Consider the following 20,988-nt stretch of genomic DNA (forward strand, 5'->3'; position numbering starts at 1 on the left):
TATGACGATCGGTAAATAGTGATGACCTCTCTCTCTCTCTCTCTCTCTCTCTCTCTCCTGGCTTAGAAGAGAAGCAAATCAAATAATTTGTGACTTGATCATCTAGCTTAGTTTTGGAAATGATGGGATGATGTTTTCTTGGGTCAGTAAGGTATGACAGGGAACACAGTGGACCAGGTAGAGACTGGCTCATTTAGTTAACTTTTCAGTATTCAAGAGTATGTATAACTATCACCTAACCTTTAGTGTTTTCAAGTGAATCAGAGAGAGAGAGAGAGAGAGAGAGAGAGAGAATCCAATGAGCTTAAGAATATTAAAGTAGCATACGTAAACACAGAGAAAACTCTCCTGTACATTTCAGTTGAAAGCTCTTACCTTATTTGGTGACTTTTAACCCTGAGTTAAGAAGGAATAATTTCCTGGGAGTTTATAAACATCCCTACCAGCCTCTTTCCTTCAATATAAATTCTAATTAATTTGATCAAAGATAAAATGATTTAAATGTGCAGAATGTTTTAAGAGCCATTAAACTTTCTACCATCAACAGGACAGATAAGAAAATTGTGGCCCGGTGATTACAAGCCACCCACTGTCTCAGGAGGAAAAGAATGCAGATGGAAATCTGACCTCTTTCCTCTACATGTTGTTAGAAAGCAGTGGTGTGTGCACAACCCTTTACCAATGAACTGGAGCTGCAGCTTTAATGTTTATAGACTATTGAGTATTTTACTGGAAAAAGCGTCCAGTTTTTATGCTAGAGTCTTTTCTTTTAAATGGAGTAACAGTCATATAACACTAATGTTAGGTTGTGAACTCCAAAGGCAAAGGAATTATCTCACCCACAGTAGTACACTTGCCATCACTTCAGGAAATAGTCACTGGTCAATGAGGAACTTTACAAGTTTTTCCAAGTTCTATTATAATATACATCGGGAAGACATTTCTACAAAGCTCATAAGGAAAATCGATCACATACAGAGACTTTCAGTGAATAGATTCAAGTTGGAGGAGACAAGTGAGCACACCCCGCAGTGGACGAATGAAGGGGCACATGGGCCCCTGTGGACAGACAGCCCATAAAGAGCAAAAGCAGAAATAACAAAACCTGCTGTTCACAAGAACAGATTTCATTACATTTTCAGCTTCCCTTTCCTAGCAACAACACAAAAAAGAGAAGGCAGTTTGTTTCCTGTTACTATCATTACTGTTGGTGACTTGAAAATTTTCTTTTCTTAGGTGCTGATCCCTTGCCAACAGCAACAGCCATAGCATATGTTTTCTGTCTGATTTCTTGTTTGAATGTGACACTGGACTACTGCGTTACCCTCACTGCCTGCCCTTCACACACTCATGTTCTCTCATCATATGCAGACTGTCCTCACACTTTTTTTTCCCAAGAAAATATTCAATAGTTCATTTCCATTGAAGTATCAGCTCCAGTTCATTGGTAAAGAGACTCTAGGCATGTGCGTGTGCCTCAAAGGATTTTGTGGGACACACTAGGCTTCCTTTCACACTATGAAGACATTGGCAAGGTCCTACTCACCATGTAAGATGAAAACACGTTAAATGGATGCCTTTATGAGACCCCTCCCCCTCATGGTTCAAGTACTTACTCAGAGGAGGAGGCGAAAGCATTTAAGAGTCATGGCTCTCAGGAAATAGCACCTGACACAACAGGGCTGAGGGGCCTTTGAACTCACTTGACTACATGTGTCCTGTATAAATTAGGCTGGACAGAATCCCAGCCTAAGAAAGGGGAAGTAGGCACAGAGTCCCCCCTTTAGCCAGAAAGGTATCTGCAATTGATAACTTCTAGGAGCAGAAAAATAAATGTTCTCCAATGGAGTGCCACTCAGTATGTTAGCTACACTCCAGGAGAGGCCCCAGGCCCAGGGACAGTTGGACAATACAAAATTCCTCCAAGAGAGGCCCCAGGGGCAGAGACAGTTGGACAATACAAAATTCCTCCATGGCGCTTTATGTCCTTTGTTTGTTTTCTTTGGTTTTTGTTTTTGTTTTTGGTTTTGGTTTTTTTGACTTTGAGGTTTCTGTGGGATTTGTGTTATTTGGATTTGGTTTTGGTTCTGTCTTGTTTTGTTTTTTTCCTCAGAGACAGAGACAGACACAGATACAGACACAGACACACACACAGACACAGACACAGACAGACACATAGTCACAGAGACAGACACAGACACACACACAGTCACAGAGTCAGAGATAGACACAGACACAGACACACACATAGTCACAGACACACACAAACGTCACAGAAACAGACACAGACACAGTCACAGACACAGAGACAGACACAGATACAGACAGATACAGAGACAGACACAGACACACACACAGTCACAGAGACAGACAGACACACACACACAGTCACAGAGACAGAGACAGGCACAGACACAGACACAAACACAGACATAGTCACAGATACAGACACAGACACACACAGAGACAGACACAGTCACAGACACACACAGTCACAGACACACACACAGACACAGAGACAGACACAGACACACACACAGACACAGACACACAGACACAGTCACAGACACAGACACACATACACAGACACAGACACACACAGACACACACACAGACACAGACACACACACAGTCACAGAGACAGACACAGACACACACACAGACATAGTCACAGACACACAGACACACACAGACACAGAGACAGTCACAGTCACAGACACACACACAGTCACAGACACACACACAGACACAGAGACAGACACAGACACACACACAGACACACACACAGACACAGACACAGTCACAGACACACACACAGACACACACACAGACACAGAGACAGTCACAGACACACACACAGAGACAGACACAGACACACACACAGACACAGAGACAGACACACAGACACAGTCACAGACACAGACACACATACACAGACACAGACACAGTCACAGACACAGAGACAGAGACAGATACAGACACACACACAGACATAGTCACAGAAACAGACACAGACAGTCACAGAAACAGACCCAGACACAGTCACAGAAACAGACACAGACACAGACACAGTCACAGACACAGACACAGTCACAGACACAGACACAGACACAGACACAGACACAGACACAGACAGACACAGACACAGACACAGTCACAGACACAGACACAGACACAGTCACAGACACAGACACATACACAGACACAGACACAGACACATAGAGAGAATGTGAGATTGAGTGGGTAGGGAGGGGGAAGACCTGAGAAGACTTGAGAGATGGAAAAGAATATGATTAAAATATACTGTATGAAAAAGTAATAAAAATAATATATTAAATAACAAGCTGTTACTCATTTGTTTATTTAAAAAATACAACATTGTCCTCTTGCGTGGAAGAGGACAATGATGGGTATTGGACAGTACCAAGTCCCATGGCAACTATGGTTTCTAACTACAGACAGTATGTTAGTATTTTCCACTGTTTTGCTTCTTAACGTTCTGGCTTTAACTTCACATTTACCAATCACTGTCATCTCCTTGGAGAAACAGGACTTTGCAAAGTTTCTAAATGCAAAAGACCATCAGCCAGAGGTAAGGAATGAAAACCATATTTAAAGAAACAAAATTGGCTTCTGCAGTCTCAGTACACTGATCTTACCAGACGTGTCTTCTCCAGTTTAGAAACAAATGGTGAGTGAATTGACGTACTTTTTTTCAATCAGAAGATACTACTGAAGATGGCCTTAATATTTTTAGCCATAGCCATAATATAAATAAAAATACTATATTTATATTATGTCAAAAGAAATCAATGTTTTCATGGAAGTTAACAGCAAAGAAAAAGGCTACAGAAAAGGCTAGACATGACAAGTTTTAAATTAAAATATCAACAACCACAACAACAAGATACAAAATCATCATGACTAGACTACCAAATCTTTTTCCTAGCAAAACAACAAGTTCATTAAAACAGCTGTGGGTGCTCTCAGAAAGGTATGTCATCACTAATACTTGATAGGTGGATGGTGACATAATTCCATCAATGTGACTCTTGCTGACTTGAAGAAACACCAGATTCCTTAAAACTTGTGTTTACAAAATATTTGAAATATGTGCTATCGACTCTCATCAGGCCAAACCTCCCTCAGTCTGAAAGCATCCAAAACCCGAATCTAACATATAATAAATCACCAGTCCTTAATCACTGAATATCTACTCTACACCCAATGGCAGATTGTGGCTCACTCAGCAATATAGTAGAAATGCAAAAGATAACTGCTTGACAAAATAAAATAAATAGCAAAAGAGCTTCACCCATCCAATATCTCTTGGGTGTTAAAAATGTGCTTTCTTTCAGGTGCTTACAGATAGTTTTCTCTTTGTAGTGAAGCTACATGAGTGCTATAGGCTTAGATTCAGATGTGGCTGAATTCAAGCCACATACAGTGAGATGATGCACAGGAGAAAAAATATGAGAGAAAGCATGAGTCTTAATATATGTGCTATAGAAACCAGGAAAAGAAGACATTTGAAATGTAAATAAAGAAAGTATCTAAGAAAAAAAAGAAAAAGAAAGAAAATGTCACTTGCATGTATATATGTGTATGTGTATATGTATGCTAACCATCAAAGGAAAATGATTTGCCGTACAAATCTTATACACTGTATAACAGCTGTCATGTACCAAGCAATTAGGTGTGATGAATTAGAATATTTGAACTGTTGTATAATCTACAATCATGCTGGAGCTTTTCTTAGTGTTAATCTCTATGTCTACTTGGATAGACCTCAATGAACTGCTATGTGACCAGACACCAGGTTGGATGTTTCTGTGAGATTATTTAGGTGATTATCATTTTCATCCTGACTTTTTGACTGTTCTGTTTTTAGTGCTGAAGACAGTGAAGGTGAACCTGAAGCTGTCTTCAGCGCTAAATCGTATGGATCTCTTTCTGAATTCTATCCCCCTCTGTCCATGATGCTGTCCTTCATGATGTTTTGCATCTCACACACCCCTCATTTTGCAGGCTTTTTCTGGCCCAGTAAACCTCAACCTGGATCAGGTTTCCCTACGTATTTGTTTCACACCAGTTATAACAACTGTTAGTTATTTTTGGTTAATATCTTTCTACATCCAAGATGATGAAACATTTTAGAGCAAAGACTCTTTGTCATAGTGTTCTAGCACGTAATCACTATGCTGCTTTGCTGAAAAGGTGCAAATGTTTGAGAAATATTTGTTGACTTAGTGGCTGGTGTGTTTGTGAGTTAATGAAGAAGTGAGACATTAAATGGCAGTTGTGACCATCCACACTCAGAGTATCAGTGTTTACCCTTCTACCCCCTTAGGGACACCCATGAATTAAGTTAAAAAATATGCAGTCATTATGTTTGGTTCCATAGAAAGTGTTTTCAAGAATTCAGAGAATAAGATACTAAGAAAAAAAGAGAAAAAATGCAAAGACTCAGGCAGGTTGGGGGGTGATCTATAATTTCTGATCACCTTTACAGTCTCTCTGAACACTAAACAAGAACTTCCAATATCTACTTCATGAGTGAATTCCTTGGCTACCTTAACCACTTTGTCAGCATAATAGAAAATGTCACTTGCATGTATTTTTTTTTTAAGAGACCAGTCAATAGCCTCTGCTTAAGAAGTTAAAATGTGGTGGGATTGCAAACTGGTACAATTACTCTGGAAATCAATCTAGATGTTCCTCAGAAAATTGGAAATAGATCTACCTGAAGACCCAGCTATACTACTCTTCGAATATACCCAAAAGATGCCCCACCATGCCAAAGGGGCACGTGTCCCACTATGCTCATAGCAGCCTTATTTGTGATAGCCAGAAGCTGGAAACAACTCAGATATCCCATAACAGAAGAATGGATATAGAAAATGTGGTATAACTACACAATGGAATACTACTCAGCTATTAAGAATGTGGACATCCTGAGTTTTGCAGGCAAATGGATGGAACTATAAAGTATCATCGTGAGTGAGGTAACTCAGATCCAAAAGGACACATGGTATGTACTCACTAATAAGTAGATATTAGGGGGGAAAAGTACAGAATACCCAAGTTACAGTCCACAGTACTCAAAAAGGTCAACAGGATGAAGCGTCCAAGTGAGGGAAAGAGAAGAAATCAATCACAAGTTGGGAAGAAGGGACCTGGGCGGGGCTGGGGGAAGAAGTGGGGAGAAGAGGGAAACCTGATCCAGTATTGGGTGAAGGAAAAGAACTGAAGCCCTGAAGGTCAGCAGAAAGAATGGAAACAGGCAACCTCAGGAAATAGGAAGTTGGGGAACCCTCAAAAATGCACCAGAGACCTGGGAGGTAAGAGACTCTTAGGAATCAAAGGGTGGGACCTTAGATGAGATACCAGACAGTAGGGCGAGAGAACTTATAGAGCCCACCTCCAGCAGAAAGGGATGGTGTTTCCATCAAGAAAGGGTGTTGCCACCCCACAGTCACATCTCTGACCCATAATTGTTCCTGTTTGAAAGAATTACAGGGATGGAAATGGAGAGGAGCCTGAGGAAAAGAATATCCAGTGACAGGCCCAAGTGGGATCCAGCTCAAGGGAAGGTCCCAAGGCCTGATACTATTACTGAGGCTTTGGAGCACTCACAAAAAGGGACCTAGCATGACTGCCCTCCAAAAGACCCAACAAGCAACTGAAAGAGTCAGATGCAGATAGTTGCACCCAACCAATGGACAGAAGCAGCTGATCCCTGTTGTTGAACTAGGGAAGGCTGAAAGAAGCTGAGGAGAAGGGTTATCCTGTAGGAGGACCAGCAGTCTCAATTAATCTGGACCCCCGAGATCTCTCAAACACTAGATCACCAAATAGACAGAATACACCAGCTGATATGAGGCCCCCAACACACATACAGTAGAGAACTTCTGGGTCTGTGTTCATTCAGAGATGATGCACCTAACCCTCAAGAGACTGGAGGTCCCAGGGAGTTTAAAGGTCAGGTGGGGTAGAGGGTGGGGGCATCTACGTGGAGACAGAGGGGTTGGGGAGGAGGTATGGGATGTGGAACAGTCAGAGGGTAGATTTGTGGGGCGGGGAATGAAATATGGAGTGTAAAAAATAAATTAATTTATAAAATAAAAAAAGTTAAAAATAAAATAAAATCAAAGAAGTTAAAATGTCCCAAATTGAGAATGTGTATATGTATGCAAATCAATTAATGTATGTCACCTTCTATTCTTTTCAGAGTCCATCTTTGAATGAGCTTAGAATGCTGTATTTCTGCATCTCATACAAATTCTTGGACTCGAGATCTAAAGATAGGAATTAGACCTGAATCATTCGTTAAACAGCAAGTGGCTATAAAGCAGAATCAATGCAATTTGTAAATCAAAGGGAACCAAGACATGCCCTCTCTTATGAGCCTTCAGGTCTCTACTGAAAAGCTGAGAAAAACCACCAAGGAAGAAGTTAGAATTTAACTTAACTTCATATCTCGCTTAAATCATAGAAAGTAAATCTTGCTTTTGACAGTTTCAGACCACGAGTGATGAACAGCCTAACAAACTTGTTTCTAAGTTTTCCCACAAAGGTTTTTTTTTTTTTAAGTCCAACATGCTATCTTCAAAAATGGTATTATTAATATCCTTCCTCTTGAAATCATGAATTTCAGAAAAAATGTATTTCTTTACTCTTTCTGTGTGTGTATGCGTGGGTATGTGAATAGAAGCCAGAGGACAACTTGCAGGAGTTGCTTCTTTCCTACCACGTGAGGCACAGGCATTGAGTTTAGTTTGTCAGGATTCTCTAAGTACCTTTATCTGCTTAGCCAGCTAGATGATCTGAAAGCATAGACTTTTTAAGAAGCCTATAACCATCGCTCTGTTGTGTCCTCTTTGCTTGCCATTTACTACTTAAATGTGGTAGAGATTTTTCTTTAAAAGTCTCATCTGGCTTTATCAATGTGTTAAAATGTTAAGTTTGGTACAGTTAATATAATTTCCTTTTAGAAAAAAAAAAAAAAAACCCCAAGGTTTCATCAGGCTCCTTTAGTTGTGTATTGGGCCATAAAAAATACATTTTAAAATGTTAACTTAAACAACAGTTTAAAAACCAGACATTGGTTAATGTACGGAAGAGGAACAGGGTCCTAGGGGCAGATTAAGTGGATGATGTTAGTTTATGGTCTTCCACTAGATTAGCATCAAACTGTTGGGAGTGGGGGTAGGGAGTCATCTCCATGCTGACTGTGGTAATTAGAATGAAAACAGATCCCTTAAACTCACGTGCTTGAATACTTGGTTTGCAGTTAGTGGAACTGTTTAGGAAGGACTATGAGGTATATGACCTTGCTGGAGGAAGTATGTCATTGGGAGTGGGCTTTGAAGTTTCAAAAGACTTGCTCTGTTTCTCATTAGCTTTCCCTGCCCCCTTATTGCCATAGAGATGTGAGCCCTCAGCTCTTTCTCTAGTATCTTGCCTGCATACTCTGTGCATGCAGGATTACCTTCTGAAACAGTAAGTCCCCAACAAACACTTCCTTCTGTAAGTTGCCTGGATCATGTTTCATGGCAATTGAAAAGCAAGTAAAACACTCATTCTCATGGTAATTGTGAAAAAAGGTGTCAGTGTCACACAGGCTACTAAACTGAGAGCCTTAGCTTCTGATTCCATGTTAACTCCTGGAAATTCTTTGGTTCCTTTTCATGTGGGTGTCTTCAGAGGATAGTCAAAATAACATCATTGGGTTTTCCCAATGTGATTTTCGATAAGTTTAGGAGACAGATCAGCAAAATCAGAAATCACGGTGCGTAGGAATGATTCAGTCTCCAAAGCTGTACATATTCATTTCCATTTTACTCCAGTCATTAGCAACATACCATATAAGTTCAGCCTACACCCAACAGAAACTAAATTCAACCACATGTCTTGAAAGTAGGAATATCAAAGAATACTACCTAGATGTCAGTTGCTAGAAAAATGAGGGTTAGATGCATTGGGGATTAGAAAGATTTACATTTGAATCTTGACTGTATGGCATGACATCTATGGGTACTTTAACAATTAGCTTCTCAATTAGTTTTCTCAATTGTTTAATCATATAAATCATGGGGTATTAGTTGGGATTAAGCTATTTAAAAGGAAAAGTGAGCTTGGCATAGCTGAGATCCACCGGAAGCCCTTCCTTAATGCTGACTACCCAGCCTTGGTTGTTTAAGCAAATGATTTATACATATGCTAAGTCAAGAAATCATAGTCCTTTGCCTGGTAAATACTTAAAGGTAGCATTTACTAAAGTAAACCTGAAACTCAGGAAAGCCTAATGTGAAATTTTTTTCCTCTAGAAATTGTAGTATTTCCTAGATAGAAGCTAAAAGAAAAGCATGTTACACACACACACACACACACACACACACACACACACACACATAAAGAGAGAATTACACACAATGCTTATACTTAAATTTTTCTATTTGTATATTTTTCTTCATATTTATGTGTGTGTGTGTGTGTGTGTGTGTGTGTGTGTGTGTGTGTGTGTATGTGTGTGTGTGTGTGTATGTACATGTGGATGTTCATGCCATGGCATGCATTTATCAGAGAACAGCTCTCTGGAGTCAGTTCCCGCCTTCTGTGCTGTTGAACAGGGTCTCTCATTTCTGCCTCTTTTAAATATATTGTGTACTCCAGGCTAACTAGTTTGTGAGCTTTGGAGTGTTCTGTCTCTAGCTGAACCTGGGCCCTCTGGAAAAGCAGCAATGCTTTTAATTACTGAACTATCTCTCTAGCCCCCACCTACAGCTTTTTATGTTTGCTTTGTGCTGTCTGTCTGATGTGGATAAAGCTTTTACCTTCTGAGTCATCTTCCCAGGCCTAATTTTTTTTAAACAAAGAAATTTTGTCTCTGCCATTTAAATGATCTAAGAAGTGTTGCTTACAGAAAGGATTAATGCACAGCCTTTTGTTGGCTGGAGACATATAGGACAGTCAGACTGGATCTGCCCTCTGTACATCACACAGTATCTCAGAAGGCTTAATGAGGTACATTTTGCAAAGATGCATTTGTAGGTTGTGCTCATAATTGCATATACAAAAGATCAAAGGTCATGGTTGAAAACCATGCCAATTTAATGTAGCCATTTAAGTAAACACAACAATCTCATATATGTGTTCTAAAAGACAATGATTTTTTCCTTTGAAAATGTTTAATACTTTATATATTGAAATACACAAAGGATTGCCTCTTGTTCAATTTCTACTTGTCCCTTCAGAGGAAAAAAATGTCCATTTTACATGGTTTTCTGTGTTTACCTTAGAAATTAGATATCTTTCCAAGTCAATAATTTGTGTTTTTGCATAGATGTTATGTTATTAGATACTAACTCTAGGCCTTCAGCAACTTGTAATCAAGACAAAAATAAACAAAAAAAAACCCTTAAAGTTCATTCTTTTCTCAATTTAGAATTAGGGGTTAGAGGGATTTCAGCGTCGGTGGGGCCCGACATGCATGCTGTTTGTCTGCCCAGAGTCAGAACTCATATTTCTCAACATCATGCCCCAAGTTCCAACCCAACAGAGGGCAATTTTTAGGTGGAGCACTGGAAACATAAGTATTACTCACAGATTTCACTGAAGAGTCTACATCCCTCACATAACAGCTCAAAAAAATACTCAGTAACTATAGAAAAACTGAAACAGTCAACTGTTTGAACTCGGATACACCATAAAATAATAAATCTCTTTGAATTATAATGCAACATCAACATCCTTCCCTGGACATACTTGCTGTCATGTCTGTTATTGGTCTGTACCAAAACATTACTTACTCATAAGTGGCATATGGTTGACTTTCTAAACAGCTTTATTGGCATTTTATGTGCAAATTTGTTATTAAAAAATAACAAATTTTACAAGCATAAGGTGAAAAGTAATTTGCAGATTCAAGGCTGACTTAATACAGTTTCTGATTGCAGTTTGATGATATATAATACTGCATTTCTAGAATAAAATCACCAAGGTTAGTGTCTGGGCACATGCAGATGAGTGGAAATAACTATAGTATTAAGAGTAGAATAAATCAAAGATATTTTAGCTTTAGCTGTTACTTACTGTGAGTCACTGAGAAGAAATTTAACCAACTTTCATTTTTTTCATCTGTCAGAGCTAACGAAAGCATCTCACAGTCCGCAGGAGTAAAGCACAGGCGAACTAGATGTCCAAAACTTACCTGACAGTATTGTATAAATTTTGTTTTTAAATGTACCATAAATTAATAAATAAGATAATATCAATGATAAAGAGTACCAAGAAAATATAACAGGATCAAATTATATCTTGACCTAGTTAGCAGAAGTTACTGTAGTTAGGATCTGAGAAGCACTTTCTGACGAGATGGTTTGAATGAGAAAAGTACTAGTCTTGGGGGTAGAAGAGATCTATATACACATTGTTACTTTGTTAAAAATCTTTCCTAGATCAGAACTTGCCTTTCTTTAGTAAGCCAGAGTTGTCTTGCGAAGTACATAGTCTCTCTATCCAAGAAGTATATTTAAAATAGGGTGCTCTTTTGGGTGAAGGTACATACCAAAGTATTCATAGCTAATGAAAAGAAGGACTATAATATTAATGATTGCTAAGTTGTCTAATCAGATACCTGGGGCTCAAAATACTACTCTCTTTGCACTTAAATTTTCCCATAGATAAAAGCTGATCTGGAAAATATGTGGTCTTATAAAAGGCCCGAATCTTTATCATTGACAAGGCTATTTTACACTTATGAGGAGTCAGAAACTAATGTTTAAAAAATGAGTTTGAAAATGGTTTTTATCCATATAAATGAAAATCAGTTGCACCCAGCAGGAAGGGCAGACCAGTTTTTGGCAAATTCATGTCAGTATTTCTTTACTATCCACAGGTTCATTTTTCTCCTTCTCAATGGTTATTTCTTCATGCTCACTCACTAATTAATATCTGTGCTACATTATGTGTTCCTTTTACAATTGTAGGAGAGTTATGCATCTAATTCTTTTAGATAATTACTCTTCAATGCATGATTTTAAATTGTCTGTATGATGGGAAATTGTGTGCCTATTTGTTCAAATAGTACTATTTCTTCAATATCAAAATTGAAGTTGTTATGTTTCTGTGTGCAGATTCCCCAGGTCCCTGTACTTCCCGCTGTATTGCCAGAGGCTATTCTTTCCCCATGAATGTTCTTACCATAACCATTACCATTCCACTGGTCAACTTTCAATCATCCCCTAACTTTCCAAAAGCATCCCCTTACTTAGGGACTATCATAGACAAACAGATATCTCTCTGAGAAATACATACAATAAGAATGACATTTAGTATTGATTTGGAAACCAAAGCTTCAAAAGTCACCGATAATTATATGTATTTTTGTAATAAAGTAACAGCTTAAGCAGTGACAGAGATGTCCCAAGAAGCTAATCTCTGATGGAAAGTGCTTTTAGAAAGAGACAACTTTCAATAGTTCAGGACAAATGAGCACTTGAGGAACTCATTAAAGCTTTCATTTAGTTGTCCTGTATAAAGAGAAAGAATTAAACACACACACACACACACACACACACGTATGTATAGTGTGTAATTTCCAGTGAAGGCCCTAAGTTATTAGTCTTCAACCCTCTCAACAATATACTGCAGGAAGTCAGCTCTCTCTGCTGAGTCCAATATGCATCAAGCACTACAGAAGCCTTGTGAAGTAAGGACCATTGTCACCATTTTTGCAGAGAGATCGAAGGGATTTTTAACCTGCTCAGATTCATAAAGAAAGCCAACAAAAATAGGCAGAGTGTGATCCGAATGAACAAGCCAGTCTTTTGTGATTTCAATGTCTACTCGGGTCTTGTGTAGAATACCAAAATATCTTTAGGCTTTCATAATAGCTGACACTTCACAGGCATCTGTCAACTGAAATTTATGGCAAATCTGTGTGTGGTTCCAACAGAAAGAACTATTGGTCAAGTATATCAGGTGTCTCAGTTCACAATCTATCCACTGGGTTAGTTAACCCAGTTAATTGTCACTCTTCCTTATGAATGGCATAAGTAAACATATTTGTTGTAGCCAGAATGTGTCCTCTAAGGGTTTATGTGTTGAAATTTAATCCTTATGAGGTAGTGAAAGGGTAGAAAGTTGATCCAAGTATGATGTTTACAGACAAGACCTTTGGGAGGTTATTAGAATTAGATAAGATCATTGGGGTGGAACTCCTATGACCAAATAGTTATGACTTTGCAAGACCAAGCAAGACACGTATTCGCATTCCCTGCCTTTTGCTATGTATTACCTTGTACTGACTACAAACTGTTAGCAGTATGAAAATCTTCATAGGTGGCCTGGCATCCATAGCTATTCAGAACTGTTAGCTAAAATAACCCTATTTTATACATTATTGATCCGGCAAATAATATTATGCTGTTAGCAATAGAAACCACACTAAGAAAAAAATTTCATTTTCATAATTCATGCTAATAGAGGATACCAAAATATAACAGAGCCTAGCAGAAAGATAGAATTGAGTTATAAATCTGTCACTCTCCCATTGTAGAGACTCCTATTTTCATCTTTTATAAAGATGGTCTCACAAAAATTCAATTTAATATGAATTAAAAACATATAACTCTTTTTTTAAGTTCTCATAAGAAATATATTTCCAAATGCCCTCTCCATTACCAGGCATACAAGCAGGGCTTAGAGTAATAGGTTCACAACCTTAACGTCTAGAAAGCCTCAAGGCTATATTAGACAAGGTGTTAGCACCAGCATGGGATAGGGAAATGGAAGGGGAGGAGCTCACCTCACCTCACATTTCTCCTTCATAAGGCTTGCTTAGTAGGATATTCTTAAAGAGAAAATGTACTATTAGCACCATAAGTAGGGCTCTTAGAATAGTAGCATGAGAAGAAATGTTGAAATTATTACTATTTGAAATATATAACATTTGAGAAACAGAAGTATGCAGAAATACCATGCAGTAGCTACCTACTCCTCCAACAAGCCCTGGGCTCAACATGGCATCCTGAAGACCTAACTCAAGTGGTGAGGAGATATACACAACATCTGTAGGTATAGGAAGAAGTCCTATTAGGTAACAAATCTGCAGTAAGTCCTACCTGATCTTCTACTACTAATAACCCTAGGGAGCTTTGGGTATACTTTCTGGTCCTCAGTTCCCAAGTTCCTGGCATAAAACATTTTAAATCCTTCGTACATAAGAGAAGAAGTTACTGCATCATAAGACTTGCCTTTGGAGCTACCTTAGTTATCAAGTCCTCTCTTCAAACCCTTCAGCCCAGATAAATTCCCCTACTTAAAAAAATCTGTATGGCTTGTAGTTTATTTCTTTTCATTCAATTCAGCTACTTGTTGTTCCATAATATCACCATACATATTATTAATGTTGCATACCTTAACTGAATGCTGGATCCCAATTCAAGAGTGATAAATCATACTTTTACAGTCCCAATATATGCCTTGTCTTTGAATTTTTCAGGGATACCAAAAACTACCACTGGTTTGGCCAAACTTGTATCCTGTGGGAGACGGACTTATTTATTCAGCATTGTCCCCCTAGTTACTTTAACTTTTCAGATGATATAGTGCTCATAGAAATGCTCAGCTTCACACAACCAAACTTAAAACTTCATGGCTATGATGGGGGAGAATGAAGACCCAGCCTAATTATAACTAAGAAGGGGCTAGAGAGGGTCTTAGCAATTAACAGCACTCGTACTCTTCCAAAGAACTGAACAAACACATGGAGGCCATAACTGGCTGTAACTCCAGTTGGGAAATTACCTCCACTTAGAATCTCTGGGATCATCAGGTACCTATGTGATGTACAGTCTTACATGCAGGCAAGCCACCCATATACATAAAAATAATGTCTACATACTGATGGAATTTGTAGATGTTTCAAAATCCGTGGGAAGGATTCACTCTGGGATGCTTGTCATCAAGTGCCATCATTGAACTAAGGAACTCAAACAAAATTACATGATATGCTTAGATTTCAGGTGTCATCATTACCTACATTCCTTCGCCCCAGACTACCCCCCACCAAGTCTCTTCTGTTATCCCCTTGATTAGTCAGTATGTCCTCCTACTACCAAAGCAAAGCCATCAATGGAGTATTTATTAAGCAGCACAAGATATCTATCACTTGGGCAATCTCTTTCAGAAAGATAAGGTACTACAATTTTAATATGAGAGATGTCATTTCTCTTCATTCTCTGGCTTCTTGTTTTAATATCCTTCATTTGCTCGATACAAACATGGCATATTTTTTCAGCTATTATGAACTTCTTCAAGGATTCTGATACTTTTCTCAGTCCTTATGAGACGACAACTTTGAAAAGTTGTCACACACACTATTTATCATTCATCTATTCTTTACCAGGAAAGTTTTCACTTTGTTTTGCAAAATTGACATTTTTCAGGCTAAAAAGCGCATAGTTTGAAAGTCCCCAGAAAGGCAACTGACAGAGCAAATCCTGAGTCATCACACTGCCCAAGAACAAAGTTGACTTTCTGACAATTAGAAAGAAAACTTGAAGTTTGAGCTTATCACTCATCATCAAAATCCAGGTGGGCTTACAGCATCAGATATTACAAGAGCTGTAAGCAAGCAAGGGGCCCACGTATGACTCTGTTCTGCATAGCTGCATTCTGCTTCCCCTTACAATGACAATACTAGAGGAGAAAAGTAGACATGATTCTTAATACAGTAACTATATTTTTCAAAGAAAAATAATAATAAAGTTTTTTTTTTATTTTGACAAATGAGTTGTCATGAGTCTCCTGTACATTAGAGGAACAAAAGAAATGTATTTTAAAAATATTTTTGAATGAAAATCTTTTTACAAATGTTTTGTTTTATTTTCTAAACTAGTGAAGAAACAATTAAATAGTTATTGTACCAAATATGTATGTGTGTATGCACTGTAAGTTGTTCCTTGCTGGAAGGTTCATAAAAATGCACCTGCAGTTTGCAAAACTTTCGTATATTCCAATTTTGAAGGGGTTTTTTTAAAAGAATTTTCTACCGTCTCTGCTGTGTTCCTAACATGCAACCTTCTTGCTAGGGTGTCCTTTTAACTTAGACTCAACACATTTATAACCTGATAAATATAGTTCACTGGTATCAGGATCATATTAATCTAAAGAAATGATTTCATTACCATCCATTATGAACAGCCCCCATAGGAAGACATGCTTGTGGCCACTTCTGAGCAGGTGGCAAGGAGATTCTCAATTTGTTAAGAAGCCCAAGACCTCAAACCAACAGCAGCAGGCAGGTATTTATTTTATGAGCCACCAATGCTAAAGACCCTGTGCAGAAATACAAGGCAGACCTTATTATTTTCTTAGGGGAGAAAGTAAGTTCCAGAGGACCTCATCAGCATATGAGTGGCAAATTCCCAGTTAATGAGCCCTAAAGGGTTTGCTTTTCTAACCACACCCTTTTCACGTGTAAGCCAGCTTTCCTGTCTCACATCAAGGTTGCTTAGACCTTGTAAATCATGAGTAGCAGAACATTCATCTATTTCCCAGCTAGACATACTGCAGAGTATGGGGACCTAATTTCCTGCGGATGTTAGACTATAGCTTCTAATGGAAACTGAGCACTTTAGAGTTGCCTGTGACATTAGCAAGCCATTTACCTCCTGAGCAAAAAGCAGGTTGTTGATTTAGTCATGTCCTCTACCTGCATCACAAACCCAGTTGCCAAAGGGAGCATTTCTGTCCAGTGCACTTTCACCTCATTGGGGGCCAGATGGCACACTCTATGAGACTTGGGCAGAACAAGCCTTCAATAAATGTTTGATTGCCATTAGTGAGTCATGCTCGTGAAAGTAGACATAATAAGCTCCATGAAAGAAATACATCATAGTCAGAACCTGTCTGCAACACACAGCTGCAACTTGCTTATCTTCAGAATATTCTAATCCTGTCATATTCTTGGTAGGTACTCCTTAGTAGGGAGAAAAAGTTAATGAGCTATCTCCATGGTATATAAAATTGTATTTATCTCTATTGTTATACTTTGTATGGATTTATAGCAAGTGTGGGCTTGAAGAACTCATGAAATGGTTACAACCTTGGCTATAGATGCATAGTAATCTGAAAAGAATATCTTACCTTCCATACAGGGTTGAAATAGATAATGGTATCAGGAGATGGCTGATTAATCACTATCGATATTAAGCTGTCTTTATAGATATAGAATGTATAAAACCTAATCTGTGTTTTGGGCAATATATATTAGTTAGGGACAGAGAGAATGTAGAACTTGAGCAAATTGTTCATGGCAGAGAAAAGTAAGGTTCTTTGGTGGTAAGAAAGACTTCTAGGGCAGGCAACAGGAATTTAAGGAAAAGAACACGGGGCTTCCAAATATAGAAAGATTTCTAAACAACATGAAGAGAAAGTTAGGTTCAGTTGAAGAGTAGGAAAATATGGTTTTTTAAAAGTTGATTTGGCATAAGGTTGAATTTTCTCCAAAGAAAGTTCTAGAATAGATTGTCCCAAGGAGAAAGTGAGATTTCAATTTATTATTTCTAGGAGGCAATAGACTAGATATTGAAGTGAAGATTCACAAACTACCTAAAGTTACCTTTTAAGTAGCTATCAAACTAAGCAGCTCTGTTATTGTAGAATGTTGTCACTATAGCTGTTCCAGGTGGGGAAAACATCACTTTCTAAAAAAGGACATGCTGCCCTGCTTACACAACTGGCTGAGGGGCTGACTTTAGTCTTAGCAAACTCAAATTCTCACCAACTCAAATTTAACTGCTCATATTATTTAAGTCATGACCACATCAGGGTAGCTTTCTCTCCCCTCCCCTGTCCTCCATGTTGGGGATTGATCTCAGTGCTGTACACATACTAAGTGGTGATTCTCAGCTACAGCCTTCCTTTACAAAGAAAATGCATGAGTTTATATAAGCCACACACCAAGAAGCAGAAATATTTCTATTATTGACATATTTAAAAATTCAGTCTTCATGAAAGTACACACTGCTTCTTGGTCTTTGGCTAAGACTGCGTGTAAAGCAACCACGCCTCCAAAATTATGACATTTGTTGGTGGAAAGAGCTAAGAAGCTTAATCCACTGTTAGTAGATTTTTACAAGTAGAGACCATGCTTTTTTAAAAACAATCTAGTGCCCCATATTCCTGTGTGTCACTCAGATTTATCTGTACATTAATAATGCTTAGCAGCAGATAGCCAAAAAGGCTGGCCAAGTTGGAGCAACTTCAAGATTTGTTTCCACACTGGGGTGTTTCATGCACTTGGCAGAAGCAGACTGCAACTGTAACTTCATTTATTACACTGTGCTGTAAACATTATGTCCCGAGCTAAGAAGACACTCCACATGACAGTCCCATAGGTTACCAAGCACTGTAAACATCTGTTAACATGGGCGCCAGAGATAGCATCGTCAAGGCCTGTTGTGTCCATTTAAAAGTGGTTTATGAGGTGCAGTCTACTGTTTAAAAATGAACAATCAAAAACACAGCCGCAAACCTTGACTAAAACAAATATTTGCCAGGCAGAGTTAGGCTCACTTTGAAACACTATGCAGTAGTGTCGTCACATTGCCACTGCATCTACAGACTCATTCCACACCTTGCTCATTAAGCATTGGCTTTCCATGGTATTCAGGAGACCAAAACTGTAATTTCACTGTCATCTACTTACTCCCAAAAGAAAAAGAAGAGATGTTTGAGTGTTGATTGACCGATTTTTTTTTTCCTCTAGACTAATGTGAAGTCAAAAGTTTATAAGGACAGAAAAAGGCAATGAAGACTGGATAGGGCTTTGTAATGTACAGATGATAATTGCCCAGAGTTTCTTGGCAAACATGCACCCTTCTAATCCATCCAGAGGTCTCTCTGGAGGGGAAATGAGTGACTGGGGACCTCTTGGCATCTAATCCGAGGACAAGCTTCGCTTTTCTCAAAAGGAAAGATAATTTCCAAGCTACAGATTATACATACATACTTATATTCATGCATAAGTATGTATATGTGTGCACAGCATATATATTATATGTGTATAATATATACACATACAATACATATGTGCACATTTAATATATACATATTATATAATACATATATTATACATATATAATACATATAATCTCCGATACCTTGTTTCTGTTATTTTTACTTCATTTTTATGTAACATTTTAATCTGTGAAAGTATTTCAGCAGCTGCCACCTCAGGAATAAGGGGGTACCTCCTGTGATCCATGTAGAAAGCAGCCTAGAGTACTAGCTGCTACCACACATCCAGTTTCTGTAGGAAGAGGTAAGCACTGTTTCAGCCACATCCCACATCCGGGGAGTTGAGAAGGAAAGACTCCTGACTGAGACCTCTTAGTCCCCTGGGAGGCACACAGATTCACAGTGAATCTGCTTCTGTCTCTCAAATTCTGTAACCACACATGCACACATCTCCTAGATGCTTAAATGCCCTCCCACTCAGCTTTCCTGAGGACTCCAGAAACCACCATTTCCAGTCCTCAGACCTTCCAGGGCAGGTAAGTTAGGTATTTTAAAGTCCAGGAAATTTATTCCTATTCAGGAACAGCTGTGTCTTCCCAAATCTCTGGCTTTCCCACTACCTTTCCCTGTCCGGCCAAGATCTCCTGGAGATCCAAACAGCAGGCAGTATCTCTCTGGTTTCTTTCTCCCTCTCAACACCCTGATTCAGGAAGCCAGCACACCTCCCAATGCGCTCCCACACACGCGTGCAAACACACACAGCATACATATATACTTCACACCTCTTCAGTACACACATCAGAGCTACACCGCGGAACCCTGCAGCCCGGTCCCAGCAGACGTACTCCCCGGTGCTATATATAAAGTCCTTGCCCAGAAATAGATTTCCCCACGCACCCACAAGCGGATAGTCCTATGCTACACCCACTGCCTGCAGCCAGCTCTCTCTCTCCCTCTCTCTTTCTCCAGACGTGCCCCTACCCGACTCACTCGCTCAGCGCTCAGGACTCTGCAGTTCTATCAGAACTTTGAGCCTGGTTGATTTCATAACCACGAGTGTGTCCAGAGCCGGGACAGTTGGGCTTGCCACAATTTCCACCCACCCCAGTTCACGGAGACTGGTGGTGGTGACTCTGACTCCAGCTCCTCTGTTGCCAGCTTGCAGCTGCAGCCTGCACAAACGTGCAAAGGCAGTGCGCTGCAGGGGACGCGCGCTCCCAGCCCACCCTCCGGAGTCCCTCGGGTCATCACACCCGGGAACTCGCTTCACACAGCAGCCGCGGCTTTCACCGTCCTTGCTCCAGGTTGGCAGGCTGACGATGACAAACACACTCGGCGAAACTTTTAAGACGAAGAAATCTGTCTCAGGAAGAAACCTCTCCTTGCATCTCACAACCTGGTTGGAGCAGGCTCCAGGTTGGGACGGTTCGCCTGCTGCCCCCAACTCCTTGTCGCCCCTATTAACTTTCAGCTTCACACAGTACACACACACACACACACACACACACACACACACACACACACACACACTTCCAGGACACGGAGGATCGAGTTACACCAACCCATTAGCAGAAAACAACTTTTGAGAAAGGAATACAACCCATCCTAAACTCATCCAAAAAAAAAAAAAAAATTATCGGGGCAACTACATAAAAGTGACCCCCATTTTCATAAGCAGTTGGCATGCCCGGATCTACTCCTTGCACAAAGTGAGGGAAATACGAGCTGTACTCCCGGAGTCCCCCTCCAATACCTTGGAGTTTCGCCTCGGGAGACAGAGCGCGGGTTCGCGTCCACTTGGGCGCTGCTGGAGCCGAGGCCTCAGGCCCGCGTGGCCCCAGTCCGGGGTCCCCGCGGCTGCCGGGGCTCAGCAGCAGCCGTCGCCGCCACCGCCGCTGTAGCAGCCGCCTCTGCCAGTGCCGCCGCTCCCTAGACCTCCTCCTCTTCCCATGGCTGCGC

At 39.7% G+C, this 20,988-nt stretch overlaps 1 protein-coding gene across 2 annotated transcripts in view; it reads right to left on the minus strand.

Moving 5' to 3' along the window:
* Nucleotides 1-20,988, minus strand: part of Ghr (growth hormone receptor) — a 231,688-nt gene extending 210,700 nt beyond the window's left edge. The window contains exon 1 of one of the 2 annotated variants that reach the window (XM_031360110.1): nt 20,783-20,988. The gene's annotated coding sequence lies outside the window, so the exon portion shown is untranslated. The remainder of the gene's footprint in view (nt 1-20,782) is intronic. The other variant, XM_031360111.1, reaches the window with a different exon arrangement.

This window comes from Mastomys coucha, unplaced genomic scaffold, assembly GCF_008632895.1.
Source record: "Mastomys coucha isolate ucsf_1 unplaced genomic scaffold, UCSF_Mcou_1 pScaffold8, whole genome shotgun sequence".
NCBI classification, from domain to species: Eukaryota; Metazoa; Chordata; class Mammalia; order Rodentia; family Muridae; genus Mastomys; species Mastomys coucha.